The 16,148-nt window shown below is 31.6% G+C and overlaps 1 protein-coding gene across 1 annotated transcript in view; it reads left to right on the plus strand.

Moving 5' to 3' along the window:
* Positions 1 to 16,148, plus strand: part of LOC117169685 (latrophilin Cirl-like) — a 236,542-nt gene that overhangs the window by 216 nt on the left and 220,178 nt on the right. The window lies entirely within an intron of this gene.

The raw sequence follows: 16,148 nt of genomic DNA on the forward strand, positions 1-16,148 counted from the left end.
AAACCTTTAGAGCTATTGCACGTCAATCACTTTTCCCGTAATAAATATTCGTTTAGACGCGAGTTGTATTATCCAACACTTGTTAAAAGTCTTTTACGATTTATTTATCTAGGATAGCAATAATTAAATCGGGCTATTTATCATAGACTGTACGTTCAGTCCTTTCCGGTGCTGAAAATAGATAGGATCGATTCGTTCAGACTGTAAATTTGATTAAACTTCTGAATTAAGAACGAATGATTAGTTAACACAAACTCCCTAACTTGATCAAAATTAATTTCGCCTTATTAAGAGTAATTGCCTGATCATGACACTTATGAATTCGCGGTAAATTATGAGGCTAGGTTAGGAGTGTGGTTTGTCAAATAATTATATTAGAGCGGTAATAATTCACAGATCTTAAAATTTTGTATTTGATTTTAAAATGTGTGAAATGTTCTACACATACAGTTTGTATTGTAACTATTTATAATTTTCATTCATGAAGATTTTAAAGAGAATATGAATATGAATTTTTCAATAATTTTGGATGTGAGAGACTCTAGTTATAGAGGAAACTGCAAAAATAGGTCATTTTGTGATCATTTCAATTCATCCGAATTTTTTCAACAAAAATTCTTGAATCTTTTAATCACAACATTAGGAACAGTATGCAGCACAGCTGAAAGAAAATTTGTCGAGATATTATGATTGAAAAATCTCTGAAATAAAAAAAAAACTTATTTCCGACACAAGAAGTATGAGTACTTCATTTGAACAGTTGTTATCGAAGAAAAAATTTTTCTGGAGAGATTTCTTATTTGTATACAAACTTACAAAAAAATTTTTTATTATCGAAGTACTTCTTGTTTCTTATATGGTCAGAAAAAGTAGTCAGAAAAGTAGTTTGAGCGCGCCTAAGGCGCACGACTGTTCATTCTCGCGCTTCGCGCTCGATAATGTATTTACCTCGCGCTCCGCGCGCGGGATTTGCATTACGCTCTACTGTTAAATTATACAGGCTCTAATTTTTAAAAGTGTGGGCTTATCGAAAAATTCGGCTAAAATGGATTTAAAATATATTTGGTATCTAGTGGGAATTTTTGGATCTATGAAAAAAATCATTTTTTCTATTTTTTGAAGATTTTCAAATTTCTGGAAAGTATATGACTTTTCTGATTTGCATAAAAATTAAAAATTTTATTTGGATAATTTGCAAGTCTTTTACCCATCTATAAGAAATTTTGACAAAAATTTATAAAATTTCAACAACAAAAATTTCAAAATTTTGAAAATGCACTCAATTCGATTGAACAAATTCTTCAAAAGTTAGCGTGACTACAACATTCAGGTAACCATACATACAGACATACATACACCGATGAAATTTTATAATTTTCGGATTCTGTGAGTGCCGAAACGTAAAGATCCGTTAAAACTCAGAGATTGAAAATTTGGACGATTACATTACATTCTCAGGAATGAGAATGTAAAAACAACAATCGCGGAAAATGGTCAAATATGTCTTTCTATCATTTTAGTTTGGATACATGTTGCGAGAAAAGCATCTCCTAACCTTTCACACCCCCCGGGATAATTTTCTACAAATATATACAAAAGGTTTAAAATTTTAGTTCCCTACTCTTGCATAGTTTCCCCTAAAAATATTAATTTAGATATAAAGACTTTTTTATGTGAGGGATTAGATAAACTCGAATACAACTGCTTATCTAATACGGTCTTAATCATGGTTAAATGAAGGCAGTAATCTTCTCTCAAGCTAGCGTATAATCATATGTGAATACACCTGAAAACGGATCAATGACATGCGTGAGTCTTACAATAATATATTCTCTTCTAACATGGTTTCAAGATGTGGGCGAAACATGAAACGGTTGGTGGTCAGTGGGGTCAAATGGAATGTCATCCTCAACCATCGACACCCTCATCGCCTATGGAGCATCCTTGGTATGCCCATTAGTGTATTAATTCCACAACCACAAGATGCAATATTCAAGCTCAATGTGCACCATAGGGCGAACCCTATGCTTAGTGATTCAAGAGTAGTAATTTATGAAAATTCTTATCAATGTTTCATTTGCCTTCGTACTGTAAACAAATATTATGGGAGCATCGGAAAATGCGGCACGCGTGACACACACACACACACACACACACACACACATATCGATTTAATTAAAGAAAATATAATCGATAAATGGAAAAATACCTGTTGGGAAGTGCAGTGCGCACTATTAATATCATGTGCTAGAAAATTAAAATTAAGTTTCAGTTAATTTGCAGTGAAAAACAAAATTGCTGGTTACATTTTAGAAGTGAGTGAACATGCAGTATTTAACATTTTTTCATTAAAATGGCCATCGAAGCCGCATTCCGTATAGTATTAAAATAAAACTTTTATTTGTTGACGTTAAATATAAGCTTACATATTCGCAACACATGAAATCCTTCGCAAAAGCCTGAAAATCAATAGAAACGTTTTAATAAGTTGGGATTAAAATACTGTACAAGCTTTAATTATTTTTTCGCAACTGTTTATATAATAGAATTATTTGATAATTAAGAAATATCCAAAACAAACTTTTCACCTTAAAAATTAAACAATTATCCTTGTAATTTTTTTTCCTTTTGATATTACATTCATAAATTCATATTCTGAACCCGACCTCACTCCTTCATAATACGCACATGGAGAGACTTTTGATGTAAATATTTCTTTTATCGCATATCCATAATTCAAATAAAGTGTACGAATTTAGGGATAATCGAGGTTCGATTAGAAAAAGTTGAATAGTGACTATGAAAATACAGACTAATATCTCTGATTGGAATAAATCGTACAAATTTTAGACACTTACATAAAAAAATTACAGTATTTCCAAGTCGATGCATTAAATTTTATAATGTATTCGAATAACGAAAATTAGTATAGTGCGTTGAAAGATGTGAAACAGAATGTTGAACATTTCGTTACGAACGCCTTGCAATCTTTCTAAACCACTATACGAAAAATGGTGGCACGTGATGTTTTGTTTAACGCTGGCGCATGGCAAAAAGAAAGACAGAGAGAAGTGTATGAACGCACACTATTACATGGACTTCATACACTTATATATATATATATATATATATATATATATACGCTCGCGCGCGTGTGTGTATGTGTGTGTGCGCTCGAATGGTAGCTCTCTGGCTACAGTGGATTTGTTTACGAAGATTACACTAATACATATACGCATATATAAACCTATCTTCTGTCTGTAAATCGCACGAATTTCGCTGAGACTCGTGATACTTTCTACTAAACGAGAGAAACGTATCACGACTTGTGAGAAACTTATAGAGCTGGGTCAAAAATTTCAGGTGCTTCAGACTTAATTAACTATTTATCACATACACACACACACACACACACACACATATATATATATTTATTTTTTTTATGCATAAAAAAATTAATTTTTTTGAAACCCCACACACGAGAGAAACAAGAAATTGAAAGACCAAAGTTGTGATAAGAATGTGCCCACGCAGCAGACGGATTTTTTTCTTTTACTCTTTATTACGTTTTTCACGATTAAAATAAAAACTACGCACCTTATTAAAAAGTGATTCATAACAAATTTTTAGATTTTTTCAAATATACAATTTCTGTCTACTAATCTTTTTCCGTACTTTGCATGGGCTTGAAGTTCTGAATCATCATTTGGATAAATTGTTCGTATTTTTATATACACCATTAAGCCATTTCCCTTTCGGGGTAGGCGTGACTCACTCAGTGAGGGAAAGGAGTAATGTGTGGAAGGGATAGAGAATTTTCAGATTGATCCAGAATTCTCGTGTTATTTATGTAAATAACACGTTCGTTCCGCAACACTGCTCCGCCCCAGGTTGCTGATCAATCTCTCTAGCAATCACCCCAAGTGAAGATTCTCACAAAGTCGTTATGTAAGGTTCCCCAATTGTGTCCATTAGTGGCCAAGGTCTTTTGTTTCAGGCGTCATTCACTCTACTGACAATCTTTTTATCAACTATTTACCGCCATACTTTCCTGTCCTGGCATACGTCTCTAAATTCTTTTATGTCTATGCATTTTTTCATGCAGGCTCCTGTGTTTCTGTGACTTCTTATGTATTTTCTAACTAGGGTCTCATTCACACATTCTAACCATCCTTTCCGCGGTCTACACAACAACAAAAGTACTTAATTTAAGTGGAAAATTCGGCTTATTTTAAGGTGTCACAAAAAGAAGCATCGGCAATCTGAAATTGAGAATGACATCTGAACACTAAATTAAGGGAATTAGATTCCTGAAATTCAGGTCGGGACTATTTGAAATACAGGAAAAGTAGGAAAGATGGAAGAAACGGTATATTGGGGGCAGGTACGGTCCAAAATCTGCAGACAATTGAGCTTTTTTAAATCCATGAAACGAAAACTCCACGGATTATGGAAACATAGTATCATAGCCGAGACTGACCAACTCGACATGGAATATTGGAATGGACTGAGACTAGAATAAATGTCCACGAGCTGTATAGTAGCGCAAGTTTTCTGTAACGTCATGCAAGGTAGTACGAACCTGAAATTCAGGAAAGGTATATTTCTTTATTTTAGGCGACGAAAGCCTTACAGATTATTTCAGGTTGCCTTCAACTTACTTTCAGAACTGAATATTGTAATTTAGGAGGATACATTACTTTATTCCAGTAGAAAAATGCTGATTTCTTATTTAAGATAAGTTAGTGCTTTATTGAAGATAGTTTGCACACTTAAATTCAGGTACTTCCTTAATTTAATTCAAATCTGAAATTAAGTCGAATATAACTTTAAGTATTTATTTGTACTGTCTACCTCTGGGTACGCTACCGTTTACTTTACCTTGATACACTGGTTTCGTTAGTCGTTCATTTGGCATTCTCTCAACATGCCCGAACCATCTTAACCGATTTCTTTTCCATGTGTCTACCAGCGTCTCTTCTGCAACACATTCTTTTAGAATTATCTCGTTACTTACTTTGTCCGTCAGAGTTTTCCCGCATATTATGCGCATGAATCTCACGTCAATTGCGTTAAATTTATTCTTATCTTTTTCTTAATAAGTCCATGTCTGGCTACCGTATGGTACAGTCGGTACAAATATAGAATTATGTATTGCCATTTTAGCTTTATTTGATATATTTTTACTTCTGATAAGGGGACCTGCTCTACCAATAACCTTCTTACCTTCATTTATTCGTCTATCTAATTTCTTATCTATCTTCCCGTCCCTAGTATATAAGTTACCAAGGTATACTTACTTATCAACTTGTTCAATTCTCTAATCATTTAATCAAATATTTCATAGTGTTTTCTCACTCTTTCCTTCGAGCACCATAGTTTTGGTTTTATTTGCGTTAATTTTGTGGCCCATGCTCTTCATGCTTGCATCTAGTTTATTCAACATTCTTTGTAAGTCTTCAATTTACTCTACCATAACAACCTTATTATCTGCGAATGCTAACCCAAGTACCCTTACTGTTTTGAGATCCACACCCTCTTCATCGAAAAGAGCCATTCTAAAAACACTTGTCCATAAATAATATAAATAAGCATGAAGACATAACGCATCCTTGTCTAAGTAGCTTGCGGGTAGCTTTCCTACCCGCATATATTGTTTTCATAGCTTGTAGGAGCCATCCATTGACTCCATACCCTTTCAGGACTTCTTAAAGTTTACTTCTATCTCAAACTTTTTTCTGTTATTAGCCTTAAGCTAAATATTTGATCCGTACATGACCTTCCTGGCATAAACCCACTTTGGACTTCCCAAATCTTTGCTTCTGTTATTTTCATTACCCTACGAATAGGTATCTTTGAGTATATTTTACTTACGGTACTCAATAAGGCAATCCCTCTGTAATTATTGCAGTCGCTTTTATCTCCCTTTATTTTGTATATTGGTACGATAATCGCTTTTTCCCAATCGTCTGGCACGTCTCCCATCTCGAAACATAAATTTTGCAATTCGCACAGTCTATGTGGTATGCACTCGCCACCGCGTTTAAGCATTTTACTGTTAATACCGTCTACCCCGGCAGCCTCACCGTTTTTCAAGTTCTTAGTTATGTCCCTAACCTCAGTGACACAGACTTTCTCAATTGAGTTTTCTATCGCATCATGTTCAACATCGCAGTTGTGGTGTCCTATAGCTTCATCTCCGAATTGTCTCCTAAAATAGTCTCTGAAAGCCTCTAGTATTCCGTCTGCATCATACACCATTTCCCCCCTACTATTTTTCATGTTGACAATTTCTGTACTTTTGTTTCCTTTCATTTTTTTATAAAGTAGTTTCCTGCTTCCTTCAAAGTCGTTTTGTATTTTTATCTCTTCTTCTGCTCTAATTGTATCTTTACTTTCTTTAACTAATCGTTTGAGTATCCTGTTTTCGTGTCTATAATCATTTCTACATCTATTTCTTTCCTCATTGCTAAGACCTGCGATGTTCAAAGTTCGCCTGTACGCTTTTCTTTTTGCTTTTTGGGCAGCCTGAATTTCATCATTCCACCATGCATCACCAGACATTCTTCATACAACTGCGGTACCACACACTTCGATCGTACATCTAACAAGGAAATCCCGTAACTTTGTCCAGGCGCCCTGTATACCTTTGTTTCTTATACGGTCCTCCCATGTTGCCCTATCTATGCTTTCGATTATCTTCTTTTGGAAATCTATTTGCACATCCGGCTTCTGTAGGTTCTCAATTTTGATTCGCGTTTGTTTTGTTTTCTTGGTTCTCTTTTTTTCTCCATCCGTACAGAGAATGTTTGAATTTTGGAAAAAATTTATCTCAAAAATGTTTAAAATGCGCTCACTTTATAAATTTTTATCCAAAATTGCTGGCTAAAGAACTTGACATTTGGTTTAGAACACTCAAAAATATACCAAAGGTCAAGCCAAACTGTGAACTCTTTCGAAAGTTATCATGCTAACAAACTAAAAATCTACAGACTAACAGACAGAATAATTTAAAAAATATATTTTTCTGTATTAAGCGACAGTTGTGGAGTTTCAGTTTTATCATTTTATAGAATGTAAAAGTAATTATTAGCTTATTTGAGAAAGAATCGCGGAAATCTATACTAATGATCGGTATATTCTGTACATATTTTATATGTTGAAAGATATCAATACAAATATTAAAAAATATTATCCTTAGAATTATTTCAGGGCGTCTACTCAAACTCCGTAAAAAAAATTCCCTGACAATTCTGAGTAGGTAGCTGCCAGGTATATATATATATATATATATATATTTATTTATTTTCCCAAGGTATAATTTTCCTGAATAATGAGCCACTCAAGTATTAAATATCACATTGTTTAAAGCAATTCTGATCCTACATCACTTAAAAAATATTACATAATACTTTTTAAAAAACCTTCCGTTATCCATCTGTGAATGGTTAAATGGTAGTTAAATAAGTCTATTAAAAGTGATAAAAAATAGTGAATAAATTAAGCGTGGTCCAAAAAAGTATATTTTTAAAAATATCTGCCCTAGAAATTATTCCTTTTGGTGTCAAAATGTCCCCTGAATATTGTCATTATTTTTTTTTTTTTTAATATTTAGGAATCTCAAGTTTATTTTTGCACAGAACTGCTTTTTTAATTTCCACTATTAATTTATAATTTTATTTCAGTACATATGCATTTTATCGTTTATCTATTCTAAAGTAAAAAAAACCATTAACAGCGGAAACTAAAATAACATAAGCAATTTTTTGCAAACCCAAGTGGGGATCCTTACATAACAGCTTCGTGAGGTTCTTCGCTTGGGGTGATTGCTAGAGAGATTGATCAGCAACCTGGGTCGGAGCAGTGTTGCGGAACGAACGTGTTATTTACATAAATAGCACGAGAATTCTGGATCAATCTGAAAAATCTCTATCCCATCCACACACTACTCCTTTCCCCTGCCGAGTGAGTCACGCCTACCCCGAAAGGGAAATGGCTTAATGGTGTAATAATAATGGACTGAGATACCCACTTTTTTTTTTAATTCTGCCAATATACAATGGACATTTTCCACGAAAAGGAACAATTTTTAGAGATCTAGCCATTTAAGAAGAAAAAAATAAGGATATTTTTTAGACCACTATGATAAGTATAGAACAATTACACACGTTAATTATGAATAATCTGTTTCTTCGTCCTTATAAATAGATAACTGTATAGGAACGGTATAATTTTTGTATATAAAATCGAATAGTGTTTCTTAATTTATGAAAGTAATTTTATAGAAGGACAAGAAATTTCCTAATGGTACAAGCTTTTAGGAAATTTATAATTACCACTAAAAAATCCAACTCTTAACGAAAAATGGCTTTAATATATTGAACTCTTATCTTGAACCTACAAGAAAAATGAGCTTCCTCATTGTTTGTTACAAATTGCAACGGCACACGACTGATTGCAATCGCCCTCCGCGCTTATGCTTTGCATTTCTTCCGTATGCAGGCACAGACCTATTAAAAACAAAGGTGAACAGAACGACAACTGTATTTTTGTCATTTTGACTCTCTTTTGTTAAAGCTCTTTTGGCTTTAACGAGCACATTCTCATCACGTATCTCGTGCTTCGCACTCGATTTTGTCCAACATGTTTTTTATGTTTTTTACATGCTATTCTAAGCTGCTCTGAAACATGTATCATTTCAATAAATGTATATCATTACAATTCATAATATGCATAAAAATTTAATCATACTAATTCTTATTTCCTTGTTTTTATAATTTTCAAACATTTTTAATATTGTTTTTTACGATTAAATAAAAACTACTACGCATCTTCTTAGGGTCTAATACATTCACGTATATAGGGTCTTATATAGGAGCCTATGTCCTCTTTCGTCTTTTCTGTGCTTTTTCCAAAAAGTTAATTTTAAAATTTTTAATCTTATGTTTTACGATTAAAAGAAAATGTACTCGTCCTATCGAAAAATGATTAATAATAAATTTATAGATCTTTTTATGCTAACAACTGTTGTCTGGTAATTTAAGTTCATACCTTGTGTCGTTTTTTCAAACAAATTTAATATTTTTATTTAGAATGTTATTTTTTACGACTAAAGCAAAAACTATGTGCCCTATCAAAAATTATAGCTCTTTTTTGGATGAACAAGTTTTGTCTCATTTTTTCGTAGCTTATATCGAAGATTCATTATAAATTTTTAGTTCTTTCCAGGGCGCGCAATTTGAGCTTTTTTATTTTTTTCCAATCTTGCATAATTTGACCAAAAATGGAATTTTTGAATTTTTCATTATTTTTGATACGATAAAATTTGGAATGTGCAACTTTTCAACCAAATAAAAAAAGTTGTTATCATAGTCCTGTAGGGCTTTCAAAAAGCAAAGTTTTTCTTCTCCTGACTTTTTTTTACATCATGCGTTGTTTGTTTTAAAATGTTCATTTTAGTTTGTTTTTTTGGATTTTAAAAATGCTCTAACTCTGATAATTTTCTTTCTATAGAAAAAAAGTCATAGGGATAAATTTTTTGAGTTTCTAAGTACTATGAACAACTGTACATAGAATTTATAAATCTTAAAAAAAATGTGGTTTCAAACCTTTTTGGTACGTTCAAATTTGGAATTTTCAACTTTTCGACCGAATTAAAAAACTTGTTATCATAATCTTGTAGAGCTTTCAAAAAGCAAAGTTTTTCTTTTCTTGACTTTTTTTCATATCATGCATTGTTTAGCTTAAAATGTTCATTTTAGTTTTTTTTTTTTTTGGATTTTCAAAATGCTCTAACTCTGATAATTTTCTTTTTATAGAAAAAAGTCGGAAGGATAAATTGTTTAAGTTTTGAAAGAATATGAACAACCGTGCATAGAATTTTTACATCTTGCAAAAATATAGTTTCAAACATTTTGTGTAGGATCAAATTTTGAATTTTCAACTTTTTGACCAAATTGAAAAAGTTGTGATCATAATCTGGTAAGGCTTTCAAAAAGCAACGGTTTTCTTCTCTAGACTTTGTTTCGTATCAGGCGTTGTTTGGATTAAATTGTTCATGTTAGTTTGTTTTTTTGGATTTTGAAAATGCTATAACTCCAGTAATTTTTGATTTTTTGAAAAAAGTCATGGGAATAAATTGTTAAATTTTTTGAATACTATGAATAACCATACAGAGAATTTTTGAATTTTGAAAAAAGTGGTCTCAAAAATATTCAAAACGTGCCCATTTTTTGAATTTCCATCCAAAATATCTGGCTACCGAACTTGACCTTTATTTTAGGACACTCAATAAGTGTACCAAAGGCCAATCTAATAGATTAATTTTTTCAATAGTTTCATGTTCACAGACAGACAGACAGATAGACATACAGACAGACTGACACTTTCGTAAAAACCTGTTTTTCGGACTCAGGGGGTTTCAAAACGTGGACATTTGATAAAAATTGGGGGGGGGGGGGGGCAAATTTTACATAAACCTAATACCTTTTCTGACGAGAACGTACAAATATTTATTAATTATTCATCATTTAAAGTTATTAAAATAAAATAATAAATATGGCAATGTGAACCTACTTAAAAACGCTTTGTTAACTTATCATTTCTGGGATAGACGCTGGACCGAAAACCGGGGAATGACCGGGAATTTTTTAAACCGGAAAAGCCGAGAAATGAGTATGATAGAGAGTTTATTTATTCACAAGGAATTTCACAAATTTTTAGAATAACCATCTATCAAATCACTTTGAATATCACAAATATCATATCATGTAATATAATTGAATTAAAAATAAATTCGATTTCAACTTTTTTTTTGTTAAGTTTAGTTGTTAACTGTTTTAATTACTATATCATTTAATTTACAATGCTTAATTCAAAAATCTTTTAGTTTCCAATTTTTCGTTTTATTTCGTCATTTTTATACGTAAATTTTTAATTGAAAAATTTTAAAATAAAACTATATAAATTAATTAATGGTTTTTAAAACTAAACTGTATTTCGAGTTTCAAAAATTGCACAATAATTATTTTACAAGATGAATATAAATCAGTTTTAAATTAAACAATTTACAGATTTTGACGTTGAAAATTCAAATTTTTCAATACGAAATCCTTAATAATTAAGCAAATTGAAAGGTCTGATTCATACTTTATAAACTAATTTTAAGGTGAAAATAACTTAAAATTAATATATTTATTAATTCGACGATTTTATTTAATTTAAAATCCTATTCAAATATTGTTTCAGTCGAAAATATTGCATTTTTAACCAAATCAGTTCGATCTTTTTATTTTTTAAAATGTCTGAATGAGCAATTATACATCAAATATTCAAAAGTAAACAATTTGAAACTGAATAGTTTGAAATAGAAAGCCTTGAATGGTAAAAATTTCAGAGTGCAACATTTAACTTTTAACGCTAAATTTGTTATTGTAACGTAAAGTAACGATTGAAAATTATTAATTTGAAACGACTGAAATTAAACAAAAATTAATTTCGGTATTTAATTTCTTTCCAATTGCAAGAGGAACTTTTTTAGGTTTACATTTTTATTGTGTGGAAAAATGTGAAGTATCGTACTTTTAACATTTTTATCAATCTTCAAATAATAAGATTCTAATTTTTGTTAAATTGGCAGTACATTTTATATTTGTGAAGTTTTATTGAGTTGGAAGAGATACAGTTTTTTTTTTTTTTTTAATTGGAAGAGGCCATTTTTTTATTTTCAAGGTTTTTATTGTTTTTGAGAAAAGAATTTTTTATTTTTGTTTCTTTTGTCTGAATTAGAAGAGGGTAATTAAAAAATATAGAAAATTCCAATTTTTGGTAAATTGGCAGTACTATTTATATTTCTAAAGTTTTTATTGAGTTGGAAGAGATACAGTTTTTTTTTTAATTCGAAGAGGCCATTTTTTATTTTCAGGATTTTTATTGTGTTTGAGGAAAGACTTTTTGATTTTCGTTTCTTTTGTCTGAATTAGAAGAGGATATTTAAAAAATATTTATTGTTATTGAGTAGGAGGAGAGGAAGTGTTCGTTTTCGATTTTTTCTGAATTTAAAATATTTTTTTTATTGCTATGGTAGTTATAGAACTGGAAGGAAGGAAATGCATTCTTTAAAGTTTTTCTAAATAGGAAGAGGCACTCATTTTTGCGTATAGTTAGATATCTTTACTTTTTTTTGAAAGATATTGTTTTTCAATTGACCCAACTATTATACCAGTAAAGACGATTTTTTAATTGACTTTAGGGTTGATCGTATTTATTTATTTTGTTTTCTGCAATTAATTTAAAAGATATTTATTTATTTTTGATAAAAACTTCTTACCTTTGAGGATTACTTTTAATTTAGACTATTTAAAACGATAACGCTAATTCATATTTTTAAACCAGAGTTCTTTAAATAATTCAATTTATCAAAATATAAAGGTTTGAGTTTTGCCGTTTAATTGCACTTAGTTGAAATTTTTCAATTGAAAAGTGCTAAAAGCTTCTATTTTATATGTATAAACTATTGAGAGTTTAAATAAAAAATCTTTTATTTAAAATTAGTTTAAACTTTAATTTCAATTTCGCTAGTTACAACAATTTCTGTACTAAAAACGCACGCATGATTAAAGAGATTTGTCGGGGAATCCCAAGTCACGGCTCGGTTACAAATTATTTGAGAATACTAAAATTTTGTACATTTCTTACAACTTATGTTGCGTAAAATTCTTACTTTTGACGATATTTTTTACAAAACTTGTTATTGACCATTATCAGTTTTTCACACTCACCATATGCAAACAGTAAATAAGACTTTTTCTAAACGTGAATACTAATTTTTTCTCGCTTAAGTTTATAATAATAAATAAAGAAATACTATCATCTCCTATTATAGCAGGAATCTTTATAGCACTACCCCGATTGTCCCTAAATTCTTACATTTTATTTTAATTATACATATAGAATGAATCAAATATTGATATCGAAAGTCTCTTCGTGCAGATTTTTCTAAAGCGATCATGCCACATTACCCGCTTCGCTCATATACCGAAATACAATGCAAAAAGGAAAGAAACTGATTGGAATGAAATTAAATTTATTATCTTAGTGTGTTTGATTATTAAATTCATAATAATGGTATTCATTCAGAAAAATGTTTCTTTGAATCAAATAAATGTTTGTTTGATTTCAATAAAATTGATCTGAATCAAACAATTGTGTGTTTGAATCAAATAAATTTTATTTGAACCAAACACATCTTTGGTTAATTCAATAAAATTTTGTTTGATTCTACATCAAACAAAGATTTTGTTTGATTTATTTTGACTTGTCCAAATACGATAATTTTGCAAAACTACCATATGTAACCAATCTTGAAAACGCTATTATTTTTATTATTTAAAACTGGCATCGTTTAAAAATCAACCGTTTGATCTCTTAAGCGTACATACAGCAAAAATTAAAAATGTCATATTTGTAGACAATCCTTTCAATAAAATCTTCATAACATAATGTATGAATTTGAAAGGTTGAAAGATGTTTATTATCCGAACATTAAAAATGGAAAAATTTGTTTTTTAATCAATTCGAAATTAAACCATTTTTAATTAAAAGCATTCAAAAATGACGAACTGTCTACCATTAAGGAATTTTCCAATCGGTTCAGAGCTAACGCTGCAGAAAATTCTCAAATACTAGCCGCAACCCTATACTTGACCGATTAGTATTAAGAAAAATTCCGTCTTACTAGTCAGTGCCTAAAAATTAATAACTTTAATTTAGAAGGCTTAATGATAAGCCTTTTTCACGCATTTTTTTCAGATGAATTTGTTTGTCAAAAAGGTGCCTGCATAGTGTTTTGGTCCAAATCAAACAAAATAAGCAAACATGGCCTGGTTCAAAAAACTGAAAATGATTTCAAGCCACGCGAAAGGAAAATAATGTTATAAAATAAAAAAATGCAATGAATCAAAGGAAGGAAAAATACCAGCTATAAATCATGACTTGTTTCTCATTATTGAAAATGGATCTAAGTATCAAAAAAAAAAAAAAAAAAACGACAATTTTCGATAAACGCCAATTAAATACTGGTTTAAATATTTCATATTATATTAATTTTTCTCCAATAGTTCTTACATTGCGAGTCTTAGGTTAAGAAGCAAAAGAGAAATTATTTTGTAACTTAGGAAATCTCTTTTCCTCGGTAAGAAATGTTTTTCCTTGATTGCAAATAGATATGGGATTATTAATTCAAATGTATACCAATTACCTTTTTTGGATTTTTATCGAAATCGAGATTTTAATAGTTTATATCACATCCTGACAAACAGCTTCAATTAGAATAATTCAAAGGTTGAGCAAATTTGAATTTAGAAATCAAGTAAAAAGTTGAACGTGTTTTAATTAGAATAATGAGAATTTTAGCTATTTTAAAATTATTTGCACAATGCCCTTCGTATCTACATATTTTCCTTGTCAATTCAAGAGGCCTATCTTAATTTCTTTGAGCATACGGAGAGAAAAATTTCGATTGAAGTACGGTAAATGCTATTGTTCTGAAATCCTGTTTACACATTTCACTTAATGCGAAAATATCACGAAACACCTGCAGAAATTCGTTGAGTAAAAAGTGCAAGAGTGAGTATCGAGGGCATGTAAATCGCATGCGAAAGTGCGCGGAAAGTATCACAAATTATATAGAATCTTCAATCGGAACGTCTGAGAAAACACCCAGTATGTCGTTTGCTGACAATCCCTTGAACCGTGACTATGCGCTCGTATTATCGCTTTTCAATCAGAGATTATGGTACCGTTGATTTTTGACGCTAGAAGAACTATTCAAGGTCGTCTGCCTGACCGCGTTCCAATGCATGGTGGTCCGATCCAAAGAACCCTGTTTCAGTGGTCCTCGGAGCGGTTCTTTTGCGTGAAACGAACTTCTAAAATTTATGACCCCTACGGGGCAGAAGAGTCGGCAAGAATGTATAACGATCTTATATGCGACGAAGTTCCTAACATAAATGTACTTATTGTTAAAATACTTCCTACGAAGAAGGCACTGAATCGCGATTTCATATGTTTATGTGGTTTCGCGAATAGGGTGCCTTTTTGTCCGGAGGCAGTTTTCATCTCTGTTGAGGATAATGTGTCAGTGCTTTCAACCTGTCTTGCTTTTGAAATCCTTTTCCCCTGAAGCAGCGATAACGAACTTCCGTGTTTCGGAGGATATTAATTTCACTGAGCACAGAAGGTAATCCGAATTCCACCAATTGTTCTCGTCATTATGATAATAAAGCTGATTCTGGATATAATTATACCCTCAAAAGTTCTTCTTGTTTTAAAATGTAAACTTCTTCCTTTTTTATTAGTTTATTTATCAATCCAAATGTGCCTTGCACGTAAAGTTTCAGGGTAAATATCGAGAATTCTTCTCGTTAAGTGCCTAATCGGAAAAAGTGCAACGGATTGTGATCGAATAAAGAGTATAGCGTTGCGCTTACGATCGTTCGGGAATCATGAAGCCGACGGTTGTTGTCATGGAAGGAAAATTCATTGTCAATAAAAAATGGGTCCTTAAACGTCGATCGTCAATGGAGGAGATTCATGAGGTGAAGGAGGAGGAGTCTATGCCGTTTCCGCGATAGAACCGGTAGTCGTCCGCAGATGGCAAGAGCATAACTCGGTGACAGCACGACAGTCACGGTCATTTAACGACTTCTTCGACATCGCCCCGACGATCGTGAATCTTTGGCGCGAATATTTCTCGCCGATAAAAAAACCCCCATTTCGCAAGAGATAGATGTGAAAAGGAGGGGGGATCGGGTGAAATCCAAAGAGATTTTTGAGCGTCAATCACGCCAGTGACTATGTCAGTGACGCGAGTAATTCTTAAGCTATAAATCGCATGATTTTTTGTCCGATCCGACGTTTATGTTCCTATCTCGGCTCACTCATCCTGAAAACGCTTAGGCCAAGAAACGCGAACGATTCTATGAATGAAAAAGTATAAATAAAATAATACTGTATAGTTTTTATAATTAAAAGCAGAGTCTTAACCTTTAAACGGCCAAAACGCCACTACCGGTACACTGCTTTTCAACGGCCAATAACTAAGACTATTCGACACTAGAAGAAATTGAGACACATATATTTTTATTGCT

The sequence above is a fragment of the Belonocnema kinseyi genome, chromosome 3, assembly GCF_010883055.1.
Source record: "Belonocnema kinseyi isolate 2016_QV_RU_SX_M_011 chromosome 3, B_treatae_v1, whole genome shotgun sequence".
NCBI classification, from domain to species: Eukaryota; Metazoa; Arthropoda; class Insecta; order Hymenoptera; family Cynipidae; genus Belonocnema; species Belonocnema kinseyi.